This window comes from Polyodon spathula, chromosome 5, assembly GCF_017654505.1.
Source record: "Polyodon spathula isolate WHYD16114869_AA chromosome 5, ASM1765450v1, whole genome shotgun sequence".
Classification (NCBI taxonomy): Eukaryota; Metazoa; Chordata; class Actinopteri; order Acipenseriformes; family Polyodontidae; genus Polyodon; species Polyodon spathula.
In genome coordinates, this window is record NC_054538.1 from 47,429,709 (window position 1) to 47,455,690 (window position 25,982).

The following is a 25,982-nucleotide window of genomic DNA, read 5'->3' on the forward strand; positions in this document are numbered from 1 at the left end:
GAGACGCAGAGCGCTCTTTAAAACTGCAGGAGAGACGTTTCTCGAGCGTACGCTTGGAGAAATGTGTACAAAGCTTGCAGAAAAGCAGTTTGATAAAGACAGTAACTGGACTGTCAGCAAGGCCTGCTTGATATTAGACAGGCAGTCTGGCCTTGCATGTGCCACAGGGATAAACCAAGGTATAAAGCAAATAGCAAGCAATGTACAGTAAGAATGTTCAGTGCCTGCAGAACCAGTGAGGTACATTAGTGCACAATAGGGGTTACACATCCCCTGCACTCCCCCTGCCATTCTAGACCATGCCCCAGTCAAGGCTGTATGTGTCTGCTGAAGCAGCAACTCCATTGTGTAATAGGAGTGGTGCTGCAGGTCCTATATACAGTACTTACTGTAACAGGGCGGGTGCAGTGTACAGTACTTGTAACAAAAACCCAGCTGTCTCAAACAACACAAGCAGCAATGACACAGTACAGTATGTTACAAAGTACTATAAAACAGATAAAAACGTGCGAGTTGAGACTCAAACTGGGTCCGCTGGCACTGGACCAGGGATGTTATCACTGTTTAAACCAAAGTACCAACTGAACAAAGTACCAACAGTGATGAACTGAGGTTGAACCAAACAGACAGTAATATGAACCGAGATGAAGCGATCAGTTCAGCAGCTCCACAGTGCCTGAGTACTAGTGCGGTACTGTACAGTACCCTCGGTACAGTGTGGATCGGTGGTTCGGTAGGGTACACTACTCGGTGGTGGGACCTTCGGTACGGTCCAGTATTGTGGTGATACATTGGTATGGTACAGTTTGCTGTTTGGTATGTGTACCGGGTCGGAAACAGGTCAGGTCTGTGACCCACAGTTACCGCAGAAGCAATATATAGGGATGTCTACCTATATAGCTTCAGGCAAACAGACACAGTCCTAAGACTGATGGAAGCCTACTGTCACAGCCCTGAAAGTCTTCACAATGGCACTGCAAGCAGAGACCAAGGTGGCAATGAAACGCTGCGAGAATAACTCAGAACAGCCAGACCTGAAGCAGAGCTGAGCCCAGCAACTGCTAGTGAATTGGAATGGTAACCTTGTTCGATGTACACAGTACTGGTGGGAATGGGAGCAGGTCTGGACCCACAGTTACCATGAGAGCGATCTATAGAGATGCCCACTTATACCGCTTTTGGCTAACCCAACAGTCTGAAAACTGAGGAAAGCCTACTGTTAGTACCCTAACAGTCTTCACAATTATTCTGCAAGCATAACTAATGTGTCAATTAGAGAGTGTGCGGAAGGCTGCAGTTTAGTCCGAACCGCGCATCTCGGTCAAAACGTATCACTGCCGAGCCTAGCAGCTGCGTTCGTATTTCTGTGAAAAAAACAGAAAAATACACACAGGAACAAATTCTCACACAAACCAGTAACAATTTGATTACCGTTAATTTTATATAGTTTTCCTAACAAAAAACTATTTTTTTTTTTTAAACTTCAAACGAAGTTAGAAGCCTGAGTGAGAGCACAAGTAACCTTATTAAGGTTGTTTGATCCCAGGGAAGGGGTGACGGAGCCACTGGCTTTGCACTGGGCACAAGGCCGCTGGGGTACTAACGAAAACCACGGCTGAGCGCACAATATGTGTAAGTAGTCGACAGCCCCTTGACCTTTTTTTCACATTTTGTTGTGTCAGTGCCTCAGTTTCATGCATTTAAATGAGGATTTTTTCCCACTTATCAACACACCATATTCCACTGTTAAGGGGGAAAAAGTTTTTATTGAGAAAAAAATTATATATCTCCACCCCAAAACTTAGTGGAAGCACCTTTGGCAGCAATTACAGCTGTGATTCTGGGATAGGTCTCAGCAACTTTGCACACATAGATTTGGCAATATTTGACTATTCTTATTTACAGAAATGTTCAAGCGCTGTCAAGTTCCTTGGGGAGTGTTGATGGACAGCAATCTTTAAGTCATGCCACAAATTTTCAGTTGGATTTATGTTGGGGCTCTGACTGGGCCACTTAAGGACATTTGAGCTTTTGTAATTAGCCACTCCAGCGTAGCTCTGGCTGTGTGCTTTGGTTCGTTGTCATGCTGAAGGTTATGAACTTTCTTGCAGAGGGCAGCAGGTTTACCTCAAGGACTTCTCTGTACTTTGCTCCATTCATTTTCCCTTCTATCCTGACAAGCGCCCCAGTCTCTGCCATAACATGATGCTGCCACCACAATTCTTCACAGTAGGGATGGTGTTCTTTGGTTGGTGCACTGGGTTGGGTTTACACCAAATATAACGCTTTGCATTTAGGCCAAAGATCTATTTTAGTTTTGTCAGACCACAAAACTTTTTGCCACATGGCTACAGAAACTCCCGAGTTGTTTTTTGCTTACTTCAAATGGGATTCAAGGTGGACTTTCTTGAGTAACGGCTTCCTTCTTGCTACCCTACCATAAAGGCCAGATTTGTGGAGTGCTTGGGATATTGTTGTCACATGCACACTTTGACCAGTCTTGGCCATAAAAGCCTGCTCTTGCAAAGTTGCCATTGGCCTCTTGGTAGCTTCTCTGATCAGTCTCCTTCTTGCTCGGTCATCCAGTTTGAAGGGACGGCCTGATATAGGCAGGGTCTTTGGTGCTATACACCCTCCGCTTCTTAATAATTGTCTTGACCATGCTCCAAGGGATATTCAAGGCCTTTGATATTTTTTTATATCCATCCCCTGATCTGTGCCTTTCAACAACTGTGTCCCGGAGTTCTTTTGAAAGTGCCTTGGTGCTCATGGTTGAGTCTTTGCTTTGAAATGAATTTATCCTGAAATCATGTTAATCACTATAATTTAACACAGGTGGAGGCCATTTACCTTGGTGTGTGATTTTGAAGGCGATTGGTTACACCTGAGCTAATTTAGGACTGCTGTTACAAGGGGGATGGACACTTATCCAACCAAGCTATTTCAGTTTTTATTTTTACTAACTTTCTACAAATTCCTAGAATTTTTTTTAAAGTTGGACGTGGGGTAGGATGTGTAGATAAATAATAAAAAAAACTATTTTAATGCATTTTAATTCCAGGCTATAAGGCAACAAAAGGTGAAAATTTTGAAAGGGGGAGTAGACTTTCTATAGGCACTGTAACAATAAATCACATTCATTAGTTTAATTGTACAAGCGAATAAGCAGATATAAGTAACATGATACTTATCTGTTCATAGTCTTTCTCGTCTCAGGTTCGGATGAAAGGAAAAATGATGATGATGTCTGTGTTTGCAGTCCACTTATATTCTCAGGTAGGGACATGACTGTGTCACAGGCTCTGACATGCAGGTTTGATATATCTTATTCAAGTTATCAGGCTATTTATGTTAAGTACCCATGAAGTAATAGTTAAATTTCGTACTTGATAGGGAATCCGAGTTTTTCAGCATTATTCCGCAGCAAACTGATTCCTAGATCCCTGATGATAACTCTTGCCACAGACTTGACGACTCTTTAAATCATGCAAGCAAGAACAATCCTCTGTATCTGATTGTAATCCCATTGTAAAGTTTGCAAGTGTGTACAATCCTCCCTGTCTGTGGTCTCTAACATAAATTTAGAAATTTGCTGCCACTCAGTAGTTGGGGTGGGTGTGGCAGGGCGATTGCCCTACACAATGGGGAATTAGTGTTGGTATAATTTGTAAGTGGAAGTGGGTTTATTGTGGGTCTTTTTGTAGTTGATTTGTTTGAATTATTGTTTACAGACGGGCGCTCAACTGAGACTTGCTGTCTACTAGGCTTGGTTGAAGGGAATGGCAGCAAGTGATTGGCTGTGCTGGTCTTCAATCAGGCGGGTCTTGACCGAGTGTCCGTCAGCTTAAAAACATCCGGTGGAGATCGTGCTGGGCGATTGCAACACCATGCTACAGAGGGGAGCTATGTATACTCGAGAGGAGAGCGTCCACGCTGCAGGAACGACAGCTAAGCAACCCTGAAACTGCAAGCAGTGCTTGTGAAGACAATGCCCAGCCAAGGCCGTATGAAGCAGCAGGAGTCGTCATATGAATACCGGCTCATACGTAGGTTGGTTTAGGGGATAGTGATCCCATGTAATGTATAGCGAGGGTTACGTAGTGTAGCACTCTCCCTGTGTGGCACCTTTTATTTGTAGATTTTGTACTGTGTTTTATTTTGCCTTTTGTACAGCTTGCTGTATGTGTCCTCTGTGCGTTACCATCACTGGTAATGTTACACAAACCCTTTATTTATTTACTTTTGTATTAATAAATCCTGTGCGTCTGTGCTAACGTTTCAACTCCACTTCCCGTCTCTCTGTATTGCTTAAAGCGGCTACCCACACGTGACACAAGCCCTGTCACAGTGGGTTTAAAGTATTCAGAACTAATCAATGTTAGATACAAGTCAGGAAGGAGGGACATTGTATAACTTACTGGGAAAGGGGTGAAGTCAATGTGAATTGAGTAACTACTTCCAGTGTTTTTCCGGTATTTATTGGAAACCATTGTTCTAGAAACTATAGCCACGAAGCCAGAATTGGATCCTTGTCACGTTTCTGATCCTTGTACGAAAATATGAAGAACATCCAGCACATACAGTATCCCCTTGTGAACAGGATGGCTTTGCAGGGGTGACGTCAGACCAGAAGAAGGACAAAGAACAACATAGGTATGGCGGTGAATCTGTGACGCTATGGTGGCCAGAGTTTTATTGTAAATAATAATAACAAGCAAAAAGATTTAAACAAAACACACAAAACAAAGGGCGCATTGGTCAAACAAACAGACAGACAAAACAAACATGGACGAACCCAACAAGTACCGTGCTGGAGCTTCCAGCACGAATTAGCAATTGTTAATATAATATCTCCTTCTCTCTCCCGTTCCTCACTCACGAACACACAACCGAGTGGGAGAAGTACAGGCGTGGAAAAGTAGAGAGCAGTTTCGAAGCAGAAAGGAGAAATTGCATCTTGAATTGCTTTAATCAGAAAACAGAGGACATTGGGGAAACACAGCAGCAGCTCAAAGTCAAACAGCCGCGTGTGTTTTTCTGATAACAAACAAGCTGAAACTCGGAGCAGCTGATTCAAATTCAGCGCCGTTTTGAGACACGGGCGAGGGGAGGAGCCAACAGCACAGCAGAACAACGCAGTTAAACGAGGCAGTCTTCCCAGCGACAGCGAGTGGAAGCGACAGCGAGTGGGAGAAGTAAAGGCGTGGAAAAGTACAGAGCAGTTTCGAAGCAGAAAGGAGAAATTGCATCTTGAATTGCTTTAATCAGAAAACAGAGGACATTGGGGAAACACAGCAGCAGCTCAAAGTCAAACAGCCGTGTGTGTTTTTCTGATAACAAACAAGCTGAAACTCGGAGCAGCTGATTCAAATTCAGCACCGTTTTGAGACACGGGCGAGGGGAGGAGCCAACAGCACAGCAGAACAACGCAGTTAAACGAGGCAGTCTTCCCAGCGACAGCGAGTGGAAGCGACAGCGAGTGGGAGAAGTACAGGAGTGGAAAAGTACAGAGCAGTTTCGAAGCAGAAAGGAGAAATTGCATCTTGAATTGCTTTAATCAGAAAACAGAGGACATTGGGGAAACACAGCAGCAGCTCAAAGTCAAACAGCCGCGTGTGTTTTTCTGATAACAAACAAGCTGAAACTCGGAGCAGCTGATTCAAATTCAGCGCCGTTCTGAGACACGGGCGAGGGGAGGAGCCAACAGCACAGCAGAACAACGCAGTTAAACGAGGCAGTCTTCCCAGCGACAGCGAGTGGGAGAAGTACAGGCGTGGAAAAGTACAGAGCAGTTTCGAAGCAGTTTGAAAGCAGGTTGACAGCTGCAGAAGAAACTAAACTTCAAAAAAAAAAAAAAACCTCAACATGGTCTTCAAGCCAGTAATCTGTGACACCTGCTTGATGTGGGAAATCCGAGAAAACCCAGCGGAGCTAAACCAAGTGTGCGTAAAGTGCCGCGCGATCCAGGATTTGCATAAACTAGTAAGTATGCTAGAAATGGAGCTGGAAGAAGTGAGACAGCAACAGGATCTTGAGGAACTGGCACACCCACAATTCATGGAAGTCTGCATCACCCCTAACAGACTGAAAGCCACCAGGGAGATAGAAGGTCAGAACAGCTGGGTTCAGGTAGGCAGAAGCAGGGAAAAAAAGAAACTTTGTCAAACACAACCACCAGAAATCAAAACAACCAACAGATTTGAGTCACTTCAGAATTTTGATGAGCAGAACCAACAACAAGAGAATGAAAGGAACAACATTCAGGACCCCATTGACAGTGGTGACCAGACAGTAAAAAGAAGGGAGGTCATGATTGTTGGGGACTCCATATTGAGAAACACAGCAAGTTCAATTCACAGTTTGGACCCCCTTACTACAACAGTGTGCTGCCTTCCGGGAGCCTCGGTCAAGCACATCACTGAGAACGTGGACAGGCTCCTAGAACGAACAGGAGACGACCCGGTAGTAGTCGTCCACATCGGTACAAACAACATTGGAAGAGACAGACCAAAATCCCTGCAAAACAAATTCAGAGAGCTAGGAAGGAAATTAAAAGAGAAAACCAAAACTGTGGTATTTTCTGGTATACTACCCGCACCTTGCAAAGGACCATATGGACAGCTGGAAATAATTAATCAAAACGAATGGCTGAAGACGTGGTGCACACGGGAAGGCTTCACCTATCTTGATCATTGGACCACATTCTACAACGAGGACTATCTGTATAGACGGGATGGACTGCATTTAAATAACAAGGGAACTAGTCTACTTGGAGAAAAGATCCTCGAGCAGGTTCGGAAGCATTTAAACTAGAAAGGAAGGGGGGAGAAATCAACAAAAAAACAGAAGGGAGACCGCATCAAAACAAGAACAACAACCCAGGTAAGACAACCATTAAATGTATTTATCTAAATGCTAGAAGTATCAGAAACAAAATTCTAGAACTTGAAGCTACTGCACTAACAGGTAACTATGATGTGATAGGTGTTACAGAAACGTGGTTATCTGAGAGTGATGGGGACGAATATAATATTTGTGGGTATACACTGTATAGGAAAGACAGGCAGGACAGAAGAGGAGGAGGGGTAGCGCTATACATAAGAAACAGTCTTGAAGCCCAGGTGTTAAACCTGGACAAAGAAAATAAAACCGAATCAATATGGGTCAGAATAACAGACAAAAATTCAAAAGGCATAATAATAGGAGCATGCTATAGACCGCCAGATTCAGACGGTGAGCACAATAATCTGTTATACAATGACATTAGAAATGCGTGTAGCAAAGGAGAAGCCATACTAATGGGGGATTTCAACTTCCCCCAGATAAAATGGGAAAACCCGGTGGGTAGCACGAAGGATGAAATAGAAATGGTGGAAATGACAAATGACTGCTTCCTAACACAATTTGTCAAGGCACCGACTAGAGGGGAGGCATGCCTTGATTTAGTCTTTTCAAATAACGAAGATAGAATAACTAAAACAGAGGTCAGAGAACCACTGGCAAACTCAGACCACAACATGGTCTCATTTGAAGTGTTTTTTAAATCCCCAAAAGTAATGACTAAAGCTAAGGTTTACAATTTTAGAAAAGCAAACTATGAAGGTATGAAACAGAGACTAACAGAAGTAGATTGGAGTAAAATAGAGAAAACACCCACAGAAGAAGGATGGTTGTTCTTCAAAAATGTAGTACTAGAGGCGCAAAACAATTATATCCCTAAAGTAGACAAATCTAAATGTAAAACTAAATTGCCAAAATGGTTTAATAGATCAATTAAAAAAAAATATTCAGCGAAAAAAGGCACTTTACAGAGCATTAAAAAAGGACCAAAAAGAAAGTACGCAGAAAGAGTACACAGAACTGCAAACGCAAGTCAAAAAGGAAGTTAGAAAGGCCAAGAGAGAAATAGAAATGAACATTGCTAAGGGAGCTAAAACCAATTCCAAAATGTTTTTCCAATATTACAACAGCAAGAGAACATTCAAAGAGGAGATTAAATGTTTAAGAGATACAAATGGCAAAATCGTAGAGGAAGAAAAAAAAATAGCAAATATGTTAAATGATTACTTTTCACAAGTTTTTACAAAGGAAGATACTGACAACATGCCCCACATGTCATCCAGTTCCTATCCAGTTTTAAATAACTTTAGCATAACTGAGGCAGAAGTGTTAAAGGGACTAGGAGCTCTTAAAATAAACAAATCCCCTGGGCCGGATGAGATCCTCCCAGTAGTACTCAAAGAAATGAAAGAAGTAATTTACAAACCGCTAACCAAGATCATGCAGCAGTCTCTTGACACAGGGGTGGTACCGACAGACTGGAAAATTGCAAACGTAATACCGATCCACAAAAAGGGAAACAAAACTGAACCAGGTAACTACAGACCAGTAAGCCTGACTTCTATTATATGCAAACTTATGGAAACTATAATAAGATCCAAAATGGAAAATTACCTATATGGTAACAGGGTCCTGGGAGACAGTCAACATGGTTTTAGGAAAGGGAGATCGTGCCTAACTAACTTGCTTGATTTTTTTGAGGATGCAACATCGATAATGGATAATTGCAAAGCATATGACATGGTTTATTTAGATTTCCAGAAAGCTTTTGACAAAGTCCCGCACAAAAGATTAATTCTCAAACTGAACGCAGTTGGGATTCAAGGAAACACATGTACATGGATTAGGGAGTGGTTAACATGTAGAAAACAGAAAGTACTGATTAGAGGAAAAACCTCAGAATGGAGTGTGGTAACCAGCGGTGTACCACAGGGATCAGTATTAGGTCCTCTGCTATTCCTAATCTACATTAATGATTTAGATTCTGGTATAGTAAGCAAACTTGTTAAATTTGCAGACGACACAAAAGTAGGAGGAGTGGCAAACACTGTTGCAGCAGCAAAGGTCATTCAAAATGATCTAGACAAGATTCAGAACTGGGCAGACACATGGCAAATGACATTTAATAGAGAAAAGTGTAAGGTACTGCACGCAGGAAATGTAAATATATCATATGGGAGATATTGAAATTGGAGAAGGAATCTATGAAAAAGACCTAGGAGTTTTTGTTGACTCAGAAATGTCTTCATCTAGACAATGTGGGGAAGCTATAAAAAAGGCTAACAAGATGCTCGGATACATTGTGAAAAGTGTTGAATTTAAATCAAGGGAAGTAATGTTAAAACTGTACAATGCACTAGTAAGACCTCATCTTGAATATTGTGTGCAGTTCTGGTCACCTCGCTATAAAAAAGATATTGCTGCTCTAGAAAGAGTGCAAAGAAGAGCGACCAGAATTATTCCGGGCTTAAAAGGCATGTCATATGCAGACAGGCTAAAAGAATTGAATCTGTTCAGTCTTGAACAAAGAAGACTACGTGGCGACCTAATTCAAGCATTCAAAATTCTAAAAGGTATTGACAGTGTCGACCCAAGGGACTTTTTCAGCCTGAAAAAAGAAACAAGGACCAGGGGTCACAAATGGAGTTTAGAAAAAGGGGCATTCAGAACAGAAAATAGGAGACACTTTTTTACACAGAGAATTGTGAGGGTCTGGAATCAACTCCCCAGTAATGTTGTTGAAGCTGACACCCTGGGATCCTTCAAGAAGCTGCTTGATGAGATTTTGGGATCAATAAGCTACTAACAACCAAACGAGCAAGATGGGCCAAATGGCCTCCTCTCGTTTGTAAACTTTCTTATGTTCTTATGTTCTTAACCCAGAGTGCGTGAAAACATGCAGCTTTTAGCAGCTGTACCGAGACTCGATTGCTAATAAATCATTCAATTGGAGTCTTGGTACAACTGCACGTGAATTAATAAATGTGCAATTCCCTGTGCTCACATATTATTTAACCTGCACGTGAAGTGCTGTGCAATCCTTGTGCCTAAATACAAATATACATTTTAAACACTTGTGCTCGTAATCCCGTGTATTTTATACATAAACACCAACATTAACACACTACATACAACACAAAACACTAGTAGACATAAAGGGGTGGGACACATGCCACCCCTTGTGCGCAGCACACCTGGCTTCAATGGTCACCTTGTAGCAATTCACTTGCACCATAAAGTGGGCGTAAGTTTGACCCACCTGTCCCTTTAATTAGGTCAGTAGCCTGGCCCGGTTAAAACTCAAATAGTTCCTTGCTATCATCCTCTGTTCACCCTCTCCCCCCAATGGCTCATTCAGATATCCACTCCTCCAGTCTCAGAGCTCCTGTGAAGCCAGCAGCAGTATTAAAGCTGGCTGGCTGGGCCAGGAGAAAACTCTCTTTTCTCTTGAGGAATCCATTTAGAAATAACAGCATATTACTAAATTCCAGTGTAACTTTAACTTTATTTTAGATAAATACAGGTGCGTCCATTTACTCTTTTGTTAATCTTCTACTTTGTCTAAACCTTTCTTTTTTGTTTACACTGTTACTTGTTTAAGTTTAGTTGCTGTTCAATGTCTGTTTAGGGTTTGTTTTTGTTAGCGTGTTCAGTCTCCATTTTGTTCCTGATTCTCCTGATATTTGGCTTTTCACCATTCAACCCGGTACTACTCGACAGACTCACCATTTTCTACGGTCGCTATGTTTTCATCAATCTTCATCCATCATCATCAGTACAGGACTCTATTCGGAACTTCATTATTTGTTGGTGAGATTATTCCTTTTCTGTTTGCTTTTTTTTTCTACTTTACTTTGATACTTTGGTTCCTGTAATTTTGATTTTGTTCTTTTGTTACTTTGGATTACATGTGCATTGCTTCACTGGACTTGTTAGGCCTAAATTTCATTTATCATCCATTGCCATCAAGACTGTCTTTGTAATTGTTTTCCCTGTATACTTATTCATTCACCTTTGTCTTTTTTGCTTGTCGGTGTGTTGGTTTTGTATTGGTGTGGTGTGGTGTGGTGAGGTGTGTGTGTGGGGGGGGGTTACTGGAGGCCCACCGGACACCGCATTCATTTCGCTTTAGTGTTAGTTTGTTTGGATGTTTGTTTAGTTCACTTTACTTTCTTACTCACCTGTACCTTCCACTAAATGTTCTCTGTAATAAGTTGTTGTCCTTATATTTCATTTATTACATTATAATTTACAACAATAAACCATTTGTTCATGAAATTGACACCTCTGACGTCCCTGCTTTTGCTGTCTGTCACTCTTGCTGACTTAGTTAGTTAAAGATATTGGGCTAGTAGTATCTCCTTAGGGAGGAAAGTACAACTGCTTCTCAGTTGTGCAGAGTGATCATTACAACCTCCCCCCTCAGTCCCAAAGTCCTGGTTTATACTCCCGGCCCAGGAACAGGGACAGCAACGGGCCAAAGGAGGCAGCCACGGTGGGAGGTCCTCCTCCCACCCCAACAGCTGTAGCGGCCAGGCCGACTATACCCAGGCTGGCTTCTCCGGCCAAGGCAATCTTGGTCGACGCCCGGCTGTCTGTGGGGGTGGTCTCCTGACCTTCTCCCCCTTCTTTGTAGCCAGCAGCTCCCCATTATGGGGTTCCAGCCCCCAAATTCCCTGAAGCGAAAGTGGTGCAGGGGGGGGTGTTCTCCTGACACCCCCCCTTCTTCTTAGCCGGCAGCTCCCCCTTGTTGGGCTTCGGCCAAAGTATTTCCTGTGGAAACGCAGGGCTGACACTAACCCCCGGTAAAGCAGTCCCGGTGACCCCAGCACGGCGGCAGCAGCAGCGAACCCTCGGGAGGCGATGGCAGCAGCAGCGGACCCTCAGGAGGCAGCGGCGGCAGCAGCAGCAGCAGACCCTCGGGAGGCGAACTCGTGAGGGGAGCCCCTGGCCATAGAGGCAGCAGCGGAGCTCCACTTCTCCCTCGTACCCTGTAACCGGTAGCTCCCCAGGCGATGCAGAGCAGCAGGCAACCTTGGTGGTTGTGGAAGCAGAGGCAGCTCCTGCTGCTCTGCTCCTGGCGGTGGAGGTGGCAGAGGCAGAGGCAGAGGCAGTGGCAGTGTGTAGTCTCCCAGCGATGGAGGTGTGAGCGATGTCTAGTCTCCCGATGACCGAGGCGGGAGCGGCGTGTAGTCTCCCCCTGTTGCAGAGAACTGGTGCAGCTCTCCCTCTGGCAGGGTTTCTCCCACCGCCGCTGGATACTTGGGAGCCGACGGCAGGAGGGGAACCTGGAGAGGCAATGGCAGGTACTCTTCCCACAGCGGTGGAGGTAAAACCAGCAGGCATCCTCCCTCTGCTGGCGGAGGTGGGAACAGCAGGTATTCTTCCTCTGCTAGTGGAGACTTTGACTGTGGACACTCTGCCTTCCCCTTTTGGGCTGTGGAAGCATCAACTCCTCCCTCTTTGGCTGTGGACACACTGACTCCCACCTCTTGGGCTTAGGACGTTCAGGCTCGTCCTCATACCCAAAGACAATGCACAGGGTGCACCACATTGGCTCCTTCAGCTTCCTCCTCACCTTTTCCCTTCTCTGCCTCCTTCTCCTCACCTTCCTCTCCTGGGCCTCCAGGCGCTCTGGCTCCAGCAGCTGGCATGGAGACTGCCCCTCTTCTGTATCCGCAAGAAGGCAGTCAGCAACTCCATGCCCATAGCGTTTGCACAGGAGGCACCATCCCCCCTGGCTCTCCCAGGCCTCCACAAATGCAACCAGGTCCTCATCAGGAATTTCCCTGGATGCGGTCATCTAAACCAGAGCAGCTGCTCTGGCTGCTGGGGAGGTTGCTGCTTTCTCCGGCTGCTTTTGCCCATTTTTTTTTTTTTTTCAAACACACCACAACAAAAAAAAAAAAAACAACACTCATGGTCTGATGCTTGGCGGCGCTGTTGTCCCGTTTCTGAACAGGATGGCTTTGCAGTGGTGATGTCAGACCAGAAAAAAGGTTGTTGTTACTACGCTACGACGGCCAGAGTTTCATTGTAAATAATAATAACAAACAAAAATATTTAAACAAAACACACAAAACAAAGGGCGCGGAGGCCAAACAAATGGACAGACAAAACAAACGTGGACAAACCCAACAAGTACCGTGCTGGAGCTTCCAGCATGAAATAACAATTGTTAATATAATATCTCCTTCTTTCTCCCGTTCTCCACTCATGAACACGCAACGAACACACAACCATGAAAACATGCAGCTTTTATGCAGCTGTAACGAGACTCGATTGCTAATCAATCATTCAACTGCACGTGAATTAATAAAAGTGCAATTTCCCCTGCTCACATATTATTTTACCTGCACGTGAAGTGCTGTGCAATCCTTGTGCCTAAATACAAATATACATTTTAAACACGCATATAACCCATATGGTTATAACCCATATTTATATCCTATTTATTTTATACATAAACAACATTAACACACATCATAAAACATAAAACACTAATAGACAGAGGTGGGACACTCCGCCACATCCCTCCATCAGACAATACATCTGTATGTAAAGATGAACATCCAGCGCACACACAGTATCCCCTCCATCAAACAATACACCTGCACGAAAAGATGAACATCCAGCACACACACAGTATCCCCTTCAGCAGACAATACACCTGTACGAAAATATGAAGAACATCTAGCACACAATATCCCCTCCATCAGTCAATACCCCTGTACGAAAAAGATGAACACCCAGCACACACAGTATCCCCTTGTGACAGAAAGATAATGCTTCTTTGTGGTAAATCTCCCTCCCGACCTGCGAGGGTGCTAAGTGGAAAAGTACAGAGCAGTTTCGAAGCAGAAAGGAGAAATTGCATCTTGAATTGCTTTAATCAGAAAACAGAGGACATTGGGGAAACATAGCAGCAGCTCAAAGTCAAACAGCCGCGTGTGTTTTTCTGATAACAAACAAGCTGAAACTCGGAGCAGCTGATTCAAATTCAGCGCCGTTTTGAGACACAGGCGAGGGGAGGAGCCAACAGCACAGCAGAACAACGCAGTTAAAAGAGGCAGTCTTCCCAGCGACAGCGAGTGGGAGAAGTACAGGCGTGGAAAAGTACAGAGCAGTTTCGAAGCAGAAAGGAGAAATTGCATCTTGAATTGCTTTAATCAGAAAACAGAGGACATTGGGGAAACATAGCAGCAGCTCAAAGTCAAACAGCCGCATGTGTTTTTCTGATAACAAACAAGCTGAAACTCGGAGCAGCTGATTCAAATTCAGCACCGTTCTGAGACACGGGCGAGGGGAGGAGCCAACAGCACAGCAGAACAACGCAGTTAAACGAGGCAGTCTTCCCAGCGACAGCGAGTGGAAGCGACAGCGAGTGGGAGAAGTACAGGCGTGGAAAAGTACAGAGCAGTTTCGAAGCAGTTTGAAAGCAGGCTAACAGCTGCAGAAGAAACTAAACTTAAAAAAAAAAAAACCTCAACATGGTCTTCAAACCAGTAATCTGTGACACCTGCTTGATGTGGGAAATCCGAGAAAACCCAGCGGAACTAAACCAAGTGTGCGTAAAGTGCAGTGCGATCCAGGATTTGCATAAACTAGTAAGTATGCTAGAAATGGAGCTGGAAGAAGTGAGACAGCAACAGGATCTTGAGGAACTGGCACACCCACAATTCATGGAAGTCTGCATCACCCCTAACAGACTGAAAGCCACCAGGGAGATAGAAGGTCAGAACAGCTGGGTTCAGGTAGGCAGAAGCAGGGAAAAAAAGAAACTTCGTCAAACACAACCACCAGAAATCAAAACAACCAACAAATTTGAGTCACTTCAGAATTTTGATGAGCAGAACCAACAACAAGAGAATGAAAGGAACAACATCCAGGACCCTATTGACAGTGGTGACCAGACAGCAAAAAGAAGGGAGGTCATGATTGTTGGGGACTCCATATTGAGAAACACAGCAAGTTCAATTCGCAGTTTGGACCCCCTTACTACAACAGTGTGCTGCCTTCCGGGAGCCTCGGTCAAGCACATCACTGAGAACGTGGACAGGCTCCTAGAACGAACAGGAGACGACCCGGTAGTAGTCGTCCACATCGGTACAAACAACATTGGAAGAGACAGACCAAAATCCCTGCAAAACAAATTCAGAGAGCTAGGAAGGAAATTAAAAGAGAAAACCAAAACTGTGGTATTTTCTGGTATACTACCCGCACCTTGCAAAGGACCATATGGACAGCTGGAAATAATTAATCAAAACGAATGGCTGAAGACGTGGTGCACACGGGAAGGCTTCACCTATCTTGATCATTGGACCACATTCTACAACGAGGACTATCTGTATAGACGGGATGGACTGCATTTAAATAACAAGGGAACTAGTCTACTCGGAGAAAAGATCCTCGAGCAGGTTCGGAAGCATTTAAACTAGAAAGGAAGGGGGGAGAAATCAACAAAAAAAACAGAAGGGAGACCGCATCAAAACAAGAACAACAACTCAGGTAAGACAACCATTAAATGTATTTATCTAAATGCTAGAAGTATCAGAAACAAAATTCTAGAACTTGAAGCTACTGCACTAACAGGTAACTATGATGTGATAGGTGTTACAGAAACTTGGTTATCTGAGAGTGATGGGGACGAATATAATATTTGTGGGTATACACTGTATAGGAAAGACAGGCAGGACAGAAGAGGAGGAGGGGTAGCGCTATACATAAGAAACAGTCTTGAAGCCCAGGTGTTAAACCTGGACAAAGAAAATAAAACCGAATCAATATGGGTCAGAATAACAGACAAAAATTCAAAAGGCATAATAATAGGAGCATGCTATAGACCGCCAGATTCAGACGGTGAGCACAATAATCTGTTATACAATGACATTAGAAATGCGTGTAGCAAAGGAGAAGCCATACTAATGGGGGATTTCAACTTCCCCCAGATAAAATGGGAAAACCCGGTGGGTAGCACGAAGGATGAAATTGAAATGGTGGAAATGACAAATGACTGCTTCCTAACACAATTTGTCAAGGCACCGACTAGAGGGGAGGCATGCCTTGATTTAGTCTTTTCAAATAACGAAGACAGAATAACTAAAACAGAGGTCAGAGAACCACTGGCAAACTCAGACCACAACATGGTCTCATTTGAAGTGTTTTTTAAATCCCCAAAAGTAATGACTAAAGCTAAGGTTTACAATTTTAGAAAAGCAAACTATGAAGGTATGAAACAGAGACTAACAGAAGTAGATTGGAGTAAAATAGAGAAAACACCCACAGAAGAAGGATGGTTGTTCTTCAAAAATGTAGTACTAGAGGTGCAAAACAATTACATCCCTAAAGTAGACAAATCTAAATGTAAAACTAAATTGCCAAAATGGTTTAATAGATCAATTAAAAAAAATATTCAGCGAAAAAAGGCACTTTACAGAGCATTAAAAAAGGACCAAAAAGAAAGTACACAGAAAGAGTACACAGAACTGCAAACGCAAGTCAAAAAAGAAGTTAGAAAGGCCAAGAGAGAAATAGAAATGAACATTGCTAAGGGAGCTAAAACCAATTCCAAAATGTTTTTCCAATATTACAACAGCAAGAGAACATTCAAAGAGGAGATTAAATGTTTAAGAGATACAAATGGCAAAATCGTAGAGGAAGAAAAAAAAATAGCAAATATGTTAAATGATTACTTTTCACAAGTTTTTACAAAGGAAGATACTGACAACATGCCCCACATGTCATCCAGTTCCTATCCAGTTTTAAATAACTTTAGCATAACTGAGGCAGAAGTGTTAAAGGGACTAGGAGCTCTTAAAATAAACAAATCCCCTGGGCCGGATGAGATCCTCCCAGTAGTACTCAAAGAAATGAAAGAAGTAATTTACAAACCGCTAACCAAGATCATGCAGCAGTCTCTTGACACAGGGGTGGTACCGACAGACTGGAAAATTGCAAACGTAATACCGATCCACAAAAAGGGAAACAAAACTGAACCAGGTAACTACAGACCAGTAAGCCTGACTTCTATTATATGCAAACTTATGGAAACTATAATAAGATCCAAAATGGAAAATTACCTATATGGTAACAGGGTACTGGGAGACAGTCAACATGGTTTTAGGAAAGGGAGATCGTGCCTAACTAACTTGCTTGATTTTTTTGAGGATGCAACATCGATAATGGATAATTGCAAAGCATATGACATGGTTTATTTAGATTTCCAGAAAGCTTTTGACAAAGTCCCGCACAAAAGATTAATTCTCAAACTGAACGCAGTTGGGATTCAAGGAAACGCATGTACATGGATTAGGGAGTGGTTAACATGTAGAAAACAGAAAGTACTGATTAGAGGAAAAACCTCAGAATGGAGTGTGGTAACCAGTGGTGTACCACAGGGATCAGTATTAGGTCCTCTGCTATTCCTAATCTACATTAATGATTTAGATTCTGGTATAGTAAGCAAACTTGTTAAATTTGCAGACGACACAAAAGTAGGAGGAGTGGCAAACACTGTTGCAGCAGCAAAGGTCATTCAAAATGATCTAGACAAGATTCAGAACTGGGCAGACACATGGCAAATGACATTTAATAGAGAAAAGTGTAAGGTACTGCATGCAGGAAATAAAAATGTACATTATAAATATCATATGGGAGATATTGAAATTGGAGAAGGAATCTATGAAAAAGACCTAGGAGTTTTTGTTGACTCAGAAATGTCTTCATCTAGGCAATGTGGGGAAGCTATAAAAAAGGCTAACAAGATGCTCGGATACATTGTGAAAAGTGTCGAATTTAAATCAAGGGAAGTAATGTTAAAACTGTACAATGCACTAGTAAGACCTCATCTTGAATATTGTGTGCAGTTCTGGTCACCTCGCTATAAAAAAGATATTGCTGTTCTAGAAAGAGTGCAAAGAAGAGCAACCAGAATTATTCCGGGCTTAAAAGGCATGTCATATGCAGACAGGCTAAAAGAATTGAATCTGTTCAGTCTTGAACAAAGAAGACTACGTGGCGACCTAATTCAAGCATTCAAAATTCTAAAAGGTATTGACAGTGTCGACCCAAGGGACTTTTTCAGCCTGAAAAAAGAAACAAGGACCAGGGGTCACAAATGGAGTTTAGAAAAAGGGGCATTCAGAACAGAAAATAGGAGGCACTTTTTTACACAGAGAATTGTGAGGGTCTGGAATCAACTCCCCAGTAATGTTGTTGAAGCTGACACCCTGGGATCCTTCAAGAAGCTGCTTGATGAGATTTTGGGATCAATAAGCTACTAACAACCAAACGAGCAAGATGGGCCGAATGGCCTCCTCTCGTTTGTAAACTTTCTTATGTTCTTATGTTCTTAAGTAACAGGAACACAGTACCCTGGACTGCTTGACCTGACACTTCGTTCCTAGGGTTAAAAGGAAGTCAGCCATTTAGAAAAGGGGCAGAGCTTCAGTACATTAACTCATCCACCCAGAAGGGAAATGATGTGGCAGCCGAGTATTGGGGGAGTGGCTGCAATCATTTACCAAGGGGTCATGAGTGACAGTGTAAGTAGGGGTCGAAGCAACGTAATCTGTTCCTTCATTTTGGTTTATGGATATAACCTGGAAGGACCTGTGTTTTGTGTATCCATACCATGAGTGTTTGTTTGTTTTGTCTAATTGTTACTTATTATTAGACAGCTAACACGTTCCTGAGCTGTGGCCAGAGGTCAGCACAAACCCAGAACAGCACTGCACTTGTATCACAAATAACTGTATTTGCACCACAAGCACTAGTTCACACACTAACAGACTGTATGCGTTTTGTGTTTTGTGTGGGTGTATAATAAAAACGGGACTATTATTTTGTGACAAACCCAGGGATTACAAATTAAGTAATACGCGCCACTTAATACTTAATTTACTGTTCACTGTTTGTTTTGCCATCAGATGCTGGACATGAAAATATCATTAAACAAACTTTGTACCTGGATTATAATTGTCTGTCTGTTCATTGATCACCTGCACCTGCACACTATTAACCACTTTGTACGCGTGGTGTCAGAACACGGGATTATGGATCATGTATCACTTGCAGCACTGCTGGAGGTGCTAGACGCCCCGCCCCTGTGGTTCCACTGCCAATTATTTTAACCCCCTTTGAAGCCACTGTAATGGACATAGTGGGCCCATTGCTACCTTCTGATTCCGAGTATACGCATATATTAGTGGTAGTAGATTATGCAACGCGACACCCGGGGCAGTTCTATTGAGGTTCACTAGTGCAGCTGCAATTGCCAAAGAACTAGTGCAGATTATGGCTAAAGTAGAGATCCCCAAGGAGATTTTGACTGATCATGGAACCAACTTTCTGTCTAACACACTACAAAAAATAAATCCCAACAGGATATGTGTTTATCATCCACAGATAAACTGTTTGGGGAACAATTTAATCAGACCTTGAAGTCGATACTGAGACGGTTTGTAACACAAGAGTAAAAACATTGGGCATCACTTCTTCCCTTTCTCTTTTTTGCAGTGAGAGAGGTGCCGCGGAGTCCGACAGGGTTCATCCCCTCCATCAGACAATACAACTGTACAAAGAAGCCCTTCACCCAGAGCCGGTGATGAAGAACAACACATTCAGACTTACCTCATGCAACACCACGCTAATTTAAAAACTATATTATCCAAATTTAAGGTCCTTACCTACATCTTTAGACAGCATAGAAAATATGTTACTCTTATTTGTGTGAACAAAAGCATCAAACTCAGCTGATAACTTTTCAGAACGAAAGGCAATGCAGAGGTCAATGGTTGATGTGATGAAAGGCCTCACAGTAGCATTAAGAGAACTAAAGATGGAACAATGTCATCTAAATTGTAAAATATGTGAGACTGCAATCAAAGCACTGAGTCAGATGTTTAAATATGAAGTCAAACTTGAGCTGTCTCTGCAGGGATGCAATTGTGGCATTTCTTTTTTATGGGAGCGCTTCTCTTAATACTAAAGATAAAAGCCTTAACCTCAGATGTATGAAAAAGGGCAAACCAAAATTTACATTTATACAAAACAACATAAGTCATTAGGTGGGGAGAGAACACATGCAGAGATACATTTTAAATATCAAAGCAAGATCTCCCCTCCTGCTACACATGAAAGGGGAAACCACAATATAGCAGAGCAATGTTGGTGGTCCAGTTTGTTTACATTGCACACAGCATATAAAGAACAGGGTTACAAAATAAATCAAACCTATAGCTAAGGCTCCGCTACGCTTAGGGGTTAGGGTTAGTTATATGTGCTACAGAGACTGTGTATTTGGAATCTCATACTAAACATTACAGGACCTGAATGATGCTTGAACCTTGCTGATATGTGCATAAATTAATTAGATGTATGTGACTTTCTGGTTCTGTCAGGTTTTATTTCTTGTGAATCAAAATGACCTGAACCTAGGCTGAATGTGTAGGCTATGAGTTACTGAGATTAGAAGGTAACAGAAGGAAAATGTTTACAATGTGTGTACATCCGCTATACACTATTTATATTTTATTTAGACGTTAATAACAAAAAAATGAAAGATTCTTTCATTTTTAATATTTCAGCTTTTTTAAATAAGTATAGTATCATTGTGCTGCTAATTTGGAGGGAAGCTCTGGTATTAAAGATTGAGTTTATTTACCAACAAACATTTTATTGTTTTCTTGAATCTGTTGTTCCCCAATGTAACAATATCAGCAACACACATGTTGAATGAAAGCCTAAGTCAACTGACACATGATGTACTATTTATTTAAAAAAATTGGCACACAAATTGTGATATTTGAAGCGTCTGATCCAAAGTTTCATTGCCTTCCTCTCCATCTCCAATGTCACAGTCTTGCATCTCAATGCCATGTCTGAAAGCTATGTTGTGCAATACGCAACAAGCTGTGATGATGCTACATACTTTTTTATGTGTTATACTGTAGCAGACACCCTGAATGACCAAGGCATTTTTTATATGTCAAGGTCCTCTCTATCACAGATTGAGTTAATCGGTGCGCATCACTATATCTGTGATGAGTAGGAGTTGAAGGATTTGTAAGAGGAGTCATGAGCCATGGTTTTAATGGATATCCACAGTCACCTGTGTATTTAAAAAACATAATTTATACATAAACGAGGAAAAAGGAAACACACACAGTTTTTTACCTATGAGCCAGCTGCCAGTCAATGCTTCAGTGCCCATATACTGTCCCACACCACATCTGGACAAAATGTAGGTATTGTGACATGGTCCTGGATACTTTGAAATGATGTCGGTGATCTGTACATTTATATCACACACCACCTGAACATTGACTGAATGGACATTTTTACTATTTATATAAGGATTACCGCTTAAGACTGGGGCATGTAACACAATATGTGCTCAATCTACAGCACCCACGATGTTTGGAAATCCTGCAATGTAATAAAATTGTTGCTTCATTTTGTGTAGTTGCTGTGACGTTGCAGAAAACAGATATATTTACCTGCTCTCCTGACTAAGGCATCGATGACATTGGTCACTATTTTGGAGATGGAAAACTGGCTTATACCACAGATGTCCCTGATCAGCCTCTGAAAACCTCCAGAGGCACAAAATCTTAGCGCACCGGTAAGCTTCAGCGCCACAGGAACAGCGTGGCTACGTCTCATGGGGCTCTCCAAATCAGATGCTAACGCCTCACAGAAATCTGAAATTGCTTGCTTATTGAGACAGCAACGTCTGAGGGTTTCGTCTTCTGGTAAGCTCAGAAATGTCAGCCGGGGATGGTAGATCCTGTCACTACAGTGCCTATAGAAAGTCTACACACCATTTCAAATTTTTCACCTTTTGTTGCCTTATAGCCTGGAATTAATCAATGAAAATAGTTTTTTTTTTTTTTTTCATTTATCTACATATCCTACCCCACAACTTCCAAGTGAAAAAAATATTTTAGAAATTTGCAGATAATTAATTAAAAATAAAAACTAAAACAGCTTGGTTGGATAAGTGTCTACCCCAACCCCCCCCCCCCCCCCCTTTCTACAACGACGACTATCTGTATAGACGGGATGGACTGCATTTAAATAACAAGGGAACTAGTCTACTTGGAGAAAAGATCCTCGAGCAGGTTCGGAAGCATTTAAACTAGAAAGGAAGGGGGGAGAAATCAACAAAAAAACAGAAGGGAGACCGCATCAAAACAAGAACAACAACTCAGGTAAGACAACCATTAAATGTATTTATCTAAATGCTAGAAGTATCAGAAACAAAATTCTAGAACTTGAAGCTACTGCACTAACAGGTAACTATGATGTGATAGGTGTTACAGAAACGTGGTTATCTGAGAGTGATGGGGACGAATATAATATTTGTGGGTATACACTGTATAGGAAAGACAGGCAGGACAGACGAGGAGGAGGGGTAGCGCTATACATAAGAAACAGTCTTGAAGCCCAGGTGTTAAACCTGGACAAAGAAAATAAAACCGAATCAATATGGGTCAGAATAACAGACAAAAATTCAAAAGGCATAATAATAGGAGCATGCTATAGACCGCCAGATTCAGACGGTGAGCACAATAATCTGTTATACAATGACATTAGAAATGTGTGTAGCAAAGGAGAAGCCATACTAATGGGGGATTTCAACTTCCCCCAAATAAAATGGGAAAACCCGGTGGGTAGCGCGAAGGATGAAATAGAAATGGTGGAAATGACAAATGACTGCTTCCTAACACAATTTGTGAAGGCACCCACTAGAGGGGAGGCATGCCTTGATTTAGTCTTTTCAAATAACGAAGATAGAATAACTAAAACAGAGGTCAGAGAACCACTGGCAAACTCAGACCACAACATGGTCTCATTTGAAGTGTTTTTTAAATCCTCAAAAGTAAAGACTAAAGCTAAGGTTTACAATTTTAGAAAAGCAAACTATGAAGGTATGAAACAGAGACTAACAGAAGTAGATTGGAGTAAAATAGAGAAAACACCCACAGAAGAAGGATGGTTGTTCTTCAAAAATGTAGTACTAGAGGCGCAAAACAATTATATCCCTAAAGTAGACAAATCTAAATGTAAAACTAAATTGCCAAAATGGTTTAATAGATCAATTAAAAAAAATATTCAGCGAAAAAAGGCACTTTACAGAGCATTAAAAAAGGACCAAAAAGAAAGTACACAGAAAGAGTACACAGAACTGCAAATGCAAGTCAAAAAGGAAGTTAGAAAGGCCAAGAGAGAAATAGAAATGAACATTGCTAAGGGAGCTAAAACCAATTCCAAAATGTTTTTCCAATATTACAACAGCAAGAGAACATTCAAAGAGGAGATTAAATGTTTAAGAGATACAAATGGCAAAATCATAGAGGAAGAAAAAAAAATAGCAAATATATTAAATGATTACTTTTCACAAGTTTTTACAAAGGAAGATACTGACAACATGCCCCACATGTCATCCAGTTCCTATCCAGTTTTAAATAACTTTAGCATAACTGAGGCAGAAGTGTTAAAGGGACTAGGAGCTCTTAAAATAAACAAATCCCCTGGGCCGGATGAGATCCTCCCAGTAGTACTCAAAGAAATGAAAGAAGTAATTTACAAACCGCTAACCAAGATCATGCAGCAGTCTCTTGACACAGGGGTGGTACCGACAGACTGGAAAATTGCAAACGTAATACCGATCCACAAAAAGGGAAACAAAACTGAACCAGGTAACTACAGACCAGTAAGCCTGACTTCTATTATATGCAAACTTATGGAAACTATAATAAGATCCAAAATGGAAAATTACCTATATGGTAACAGGGTACTGGGAGACAGTCAACATGGTTTTAGGAAAGGGAGATCGTGCCTAACTAACTTGCTTGATTTTTTTGAGGATGCAACATCGATAATGGATAATTGCAAAGCATATGACATGGTTTATTTAGATTTCCAGAAAGCTTTTGACAAAGTCCCGCACAAAAGATTAATTCTCAAACTGAACGCAGTAGGGATTCAAGGAAACACATGTACATGGATTAGGGAGTGGTTAACATGTAGAAAACAGAAAGTACTGATTAGAGGAAAAACCTCAGAATGGAGTGTGGTAACCAGCGGTGTACCACAGGGATCAGTATTAGTTCCTCTGCTATTCCTAATCTACATTAATGATTTAGATTCTGGTATAGTAAGCAAACTTGTTAAATTTGCAGACGACACAAAAGTAGGAGGAGTGGCAAACACTGTTGCAGCAGCAAAGGTCATTCAAAATGATCTAGACAAGATTCAGAACTGGGCAGATACATGGCAAATGACATTTAATAGAGAAAAGTGTAAGGTACTGCACGCAGGAAATAAAAATGTACATTATAAATATCATATGGGAGATATTGAAATTGGAGAAGGAATCTATGAAAAAGACCTAGGAGTTTTTGTTGACTCAGAAATGTCTTCATCTAGGCAATGTGGGGAAGCTATAAAAAAGGCTAACAAGATACTCGGATACATTGTGAAAAGTGTTGAATTTAAATCAAGGGAAGTAATGTTAAAACTGTACAATGCACTTGTAAGACCTCATCTTGAATATTGTGTGCAGTTCTGGTCACCTCGCTATAAAAAAGATATTGCTGCTCTAGAAAGAGTGCAAAGAAGAGCGACCAGAATTATTCCGGGCTTAAAAGGCATGTCATATGCAGACAGGCTAAAAGAATTGAATCTGTTCAGTCTTGAACAAAGAAGACTACGTGGCGACCTAATTCAAGCATTCAAAATTCTAAAAGGTATGGACAGTGTCGACGCAAGGGACTTTTTCAGCCTGAAAAAAGAAACAAGGACCAGGGGTCACAAATGGAGTTTAGAAAAAGGGGCATTCAGAACAGAAAATAGGAGACACTTTTTTACACAGAGAATTGTGAGGGTCTGGAATCAACTCCCCAGTAATGTTGTTGAAGCTGACACCCTGGGATCCTTCAAGAAGCTGCTTGATGAGATTTTGGGATCAATAAGCTACTAACAACGAAACGAGCAAGATGGGCCGAATGGCCTCCTCTCGTTTGTAAACTTTCTTATGTTCTTATGTTCTTAAGTGTCTACCCCAACCCCCCCCCCTTGTAATAGCAATCCTCAATTAGCTCAGGTGTAACCAATCGCCTTCAAAATCAAACACCAAGTTAAGTGGCCTCCACCTGTGTTAAATTGTAGTGATTCACATGATTTCAGGATAAATTCAACAGTTCCTGTAGGTTCCCTCTGCTGAGTATTTCAAAACAAAGACTCAACCACGAGCACCAAGGCGCTTTCAAAAGAACTCCGGGACAAAGCTGTTGAAAGGCACAGATCAGGGGATGGGTATAAAAAAATATCAAAGGCCTTGAATATCCCTTAAGAAGTTAAGAAGTGGAAGGTGTATGGCACCACCAAGACCCTGCCTACATCAGGCTGTCCCACCAAACTGGATGATCAAGCAAGAAGGAGACTCATCAGAGAGGCTACCAAGAGGCCAATGACAACTTTGCAAGAGCTACAGGCTTTTGTGGCCAAGACTGATCAAAGTATGCATGTGACAACAATATCCCAAGCACTCCACAAATTTGGGCTGTATGGTAGGGTGGCAAGAAGGAAGCCATTACTCAAGAAAGCCCACCTTGAATCCTGTTAGAAGTAAGCAAAAAACACTCAGGAGATTCTGTAGCCATGTGGTAAAAAGTTTTATGGTCTGACGAAACTAAAATTGAAATTTTTGGCCCAAATGCAAAGCGTTATGTTTGGCGCAAACCCAACACAGCACATCACACAAAGAACGCCATCCCTACTGTGAAGCACGGTCATGGCAGAATCATGTTATGGGGATGTTTCTCATCGGCAGGGACTGGGGCACTTGTCAGGACAGAAGGGAAAATGAATGGCGCAAAGTACAGAGAAGTTCTTGAGGAAAACCTGCTGCCCTCTGCAAGAAAGCTGAAACTGGGCCAGAAGTTCAGCTTTCAGCATGACAATGACCCAAAGTACACTGCCAAAGCTACACAAAACAAAAAAGGAACAAAAAAAGTAAATGTCCTTGAGTGGCCCAGTCAGAGCCCCGTCTTAAATCTAATCAAAAATTAGTGGCATGACTTAAAGATTGCTGTCCATCAAAGCTCCCCAAGGAACTTGACAGCGCTTGAACAGTT

At 42.0% G+C, this 25,982-nt stretch overlaps 1 protein-coding gene across 2 annotated transcripts in view; it reads right to left on the bottom strand.

The window, feature by feature from the left end:
• The window catches only part of adcy3a (adenylate cyclase 3a), a 245,893-nt gene that overhangs the window by 79,380 nt on the left and 140,531 nt on the right, over nucleotides 1–25,982 (bottom strand). The window lies entirely within an intron of this gene.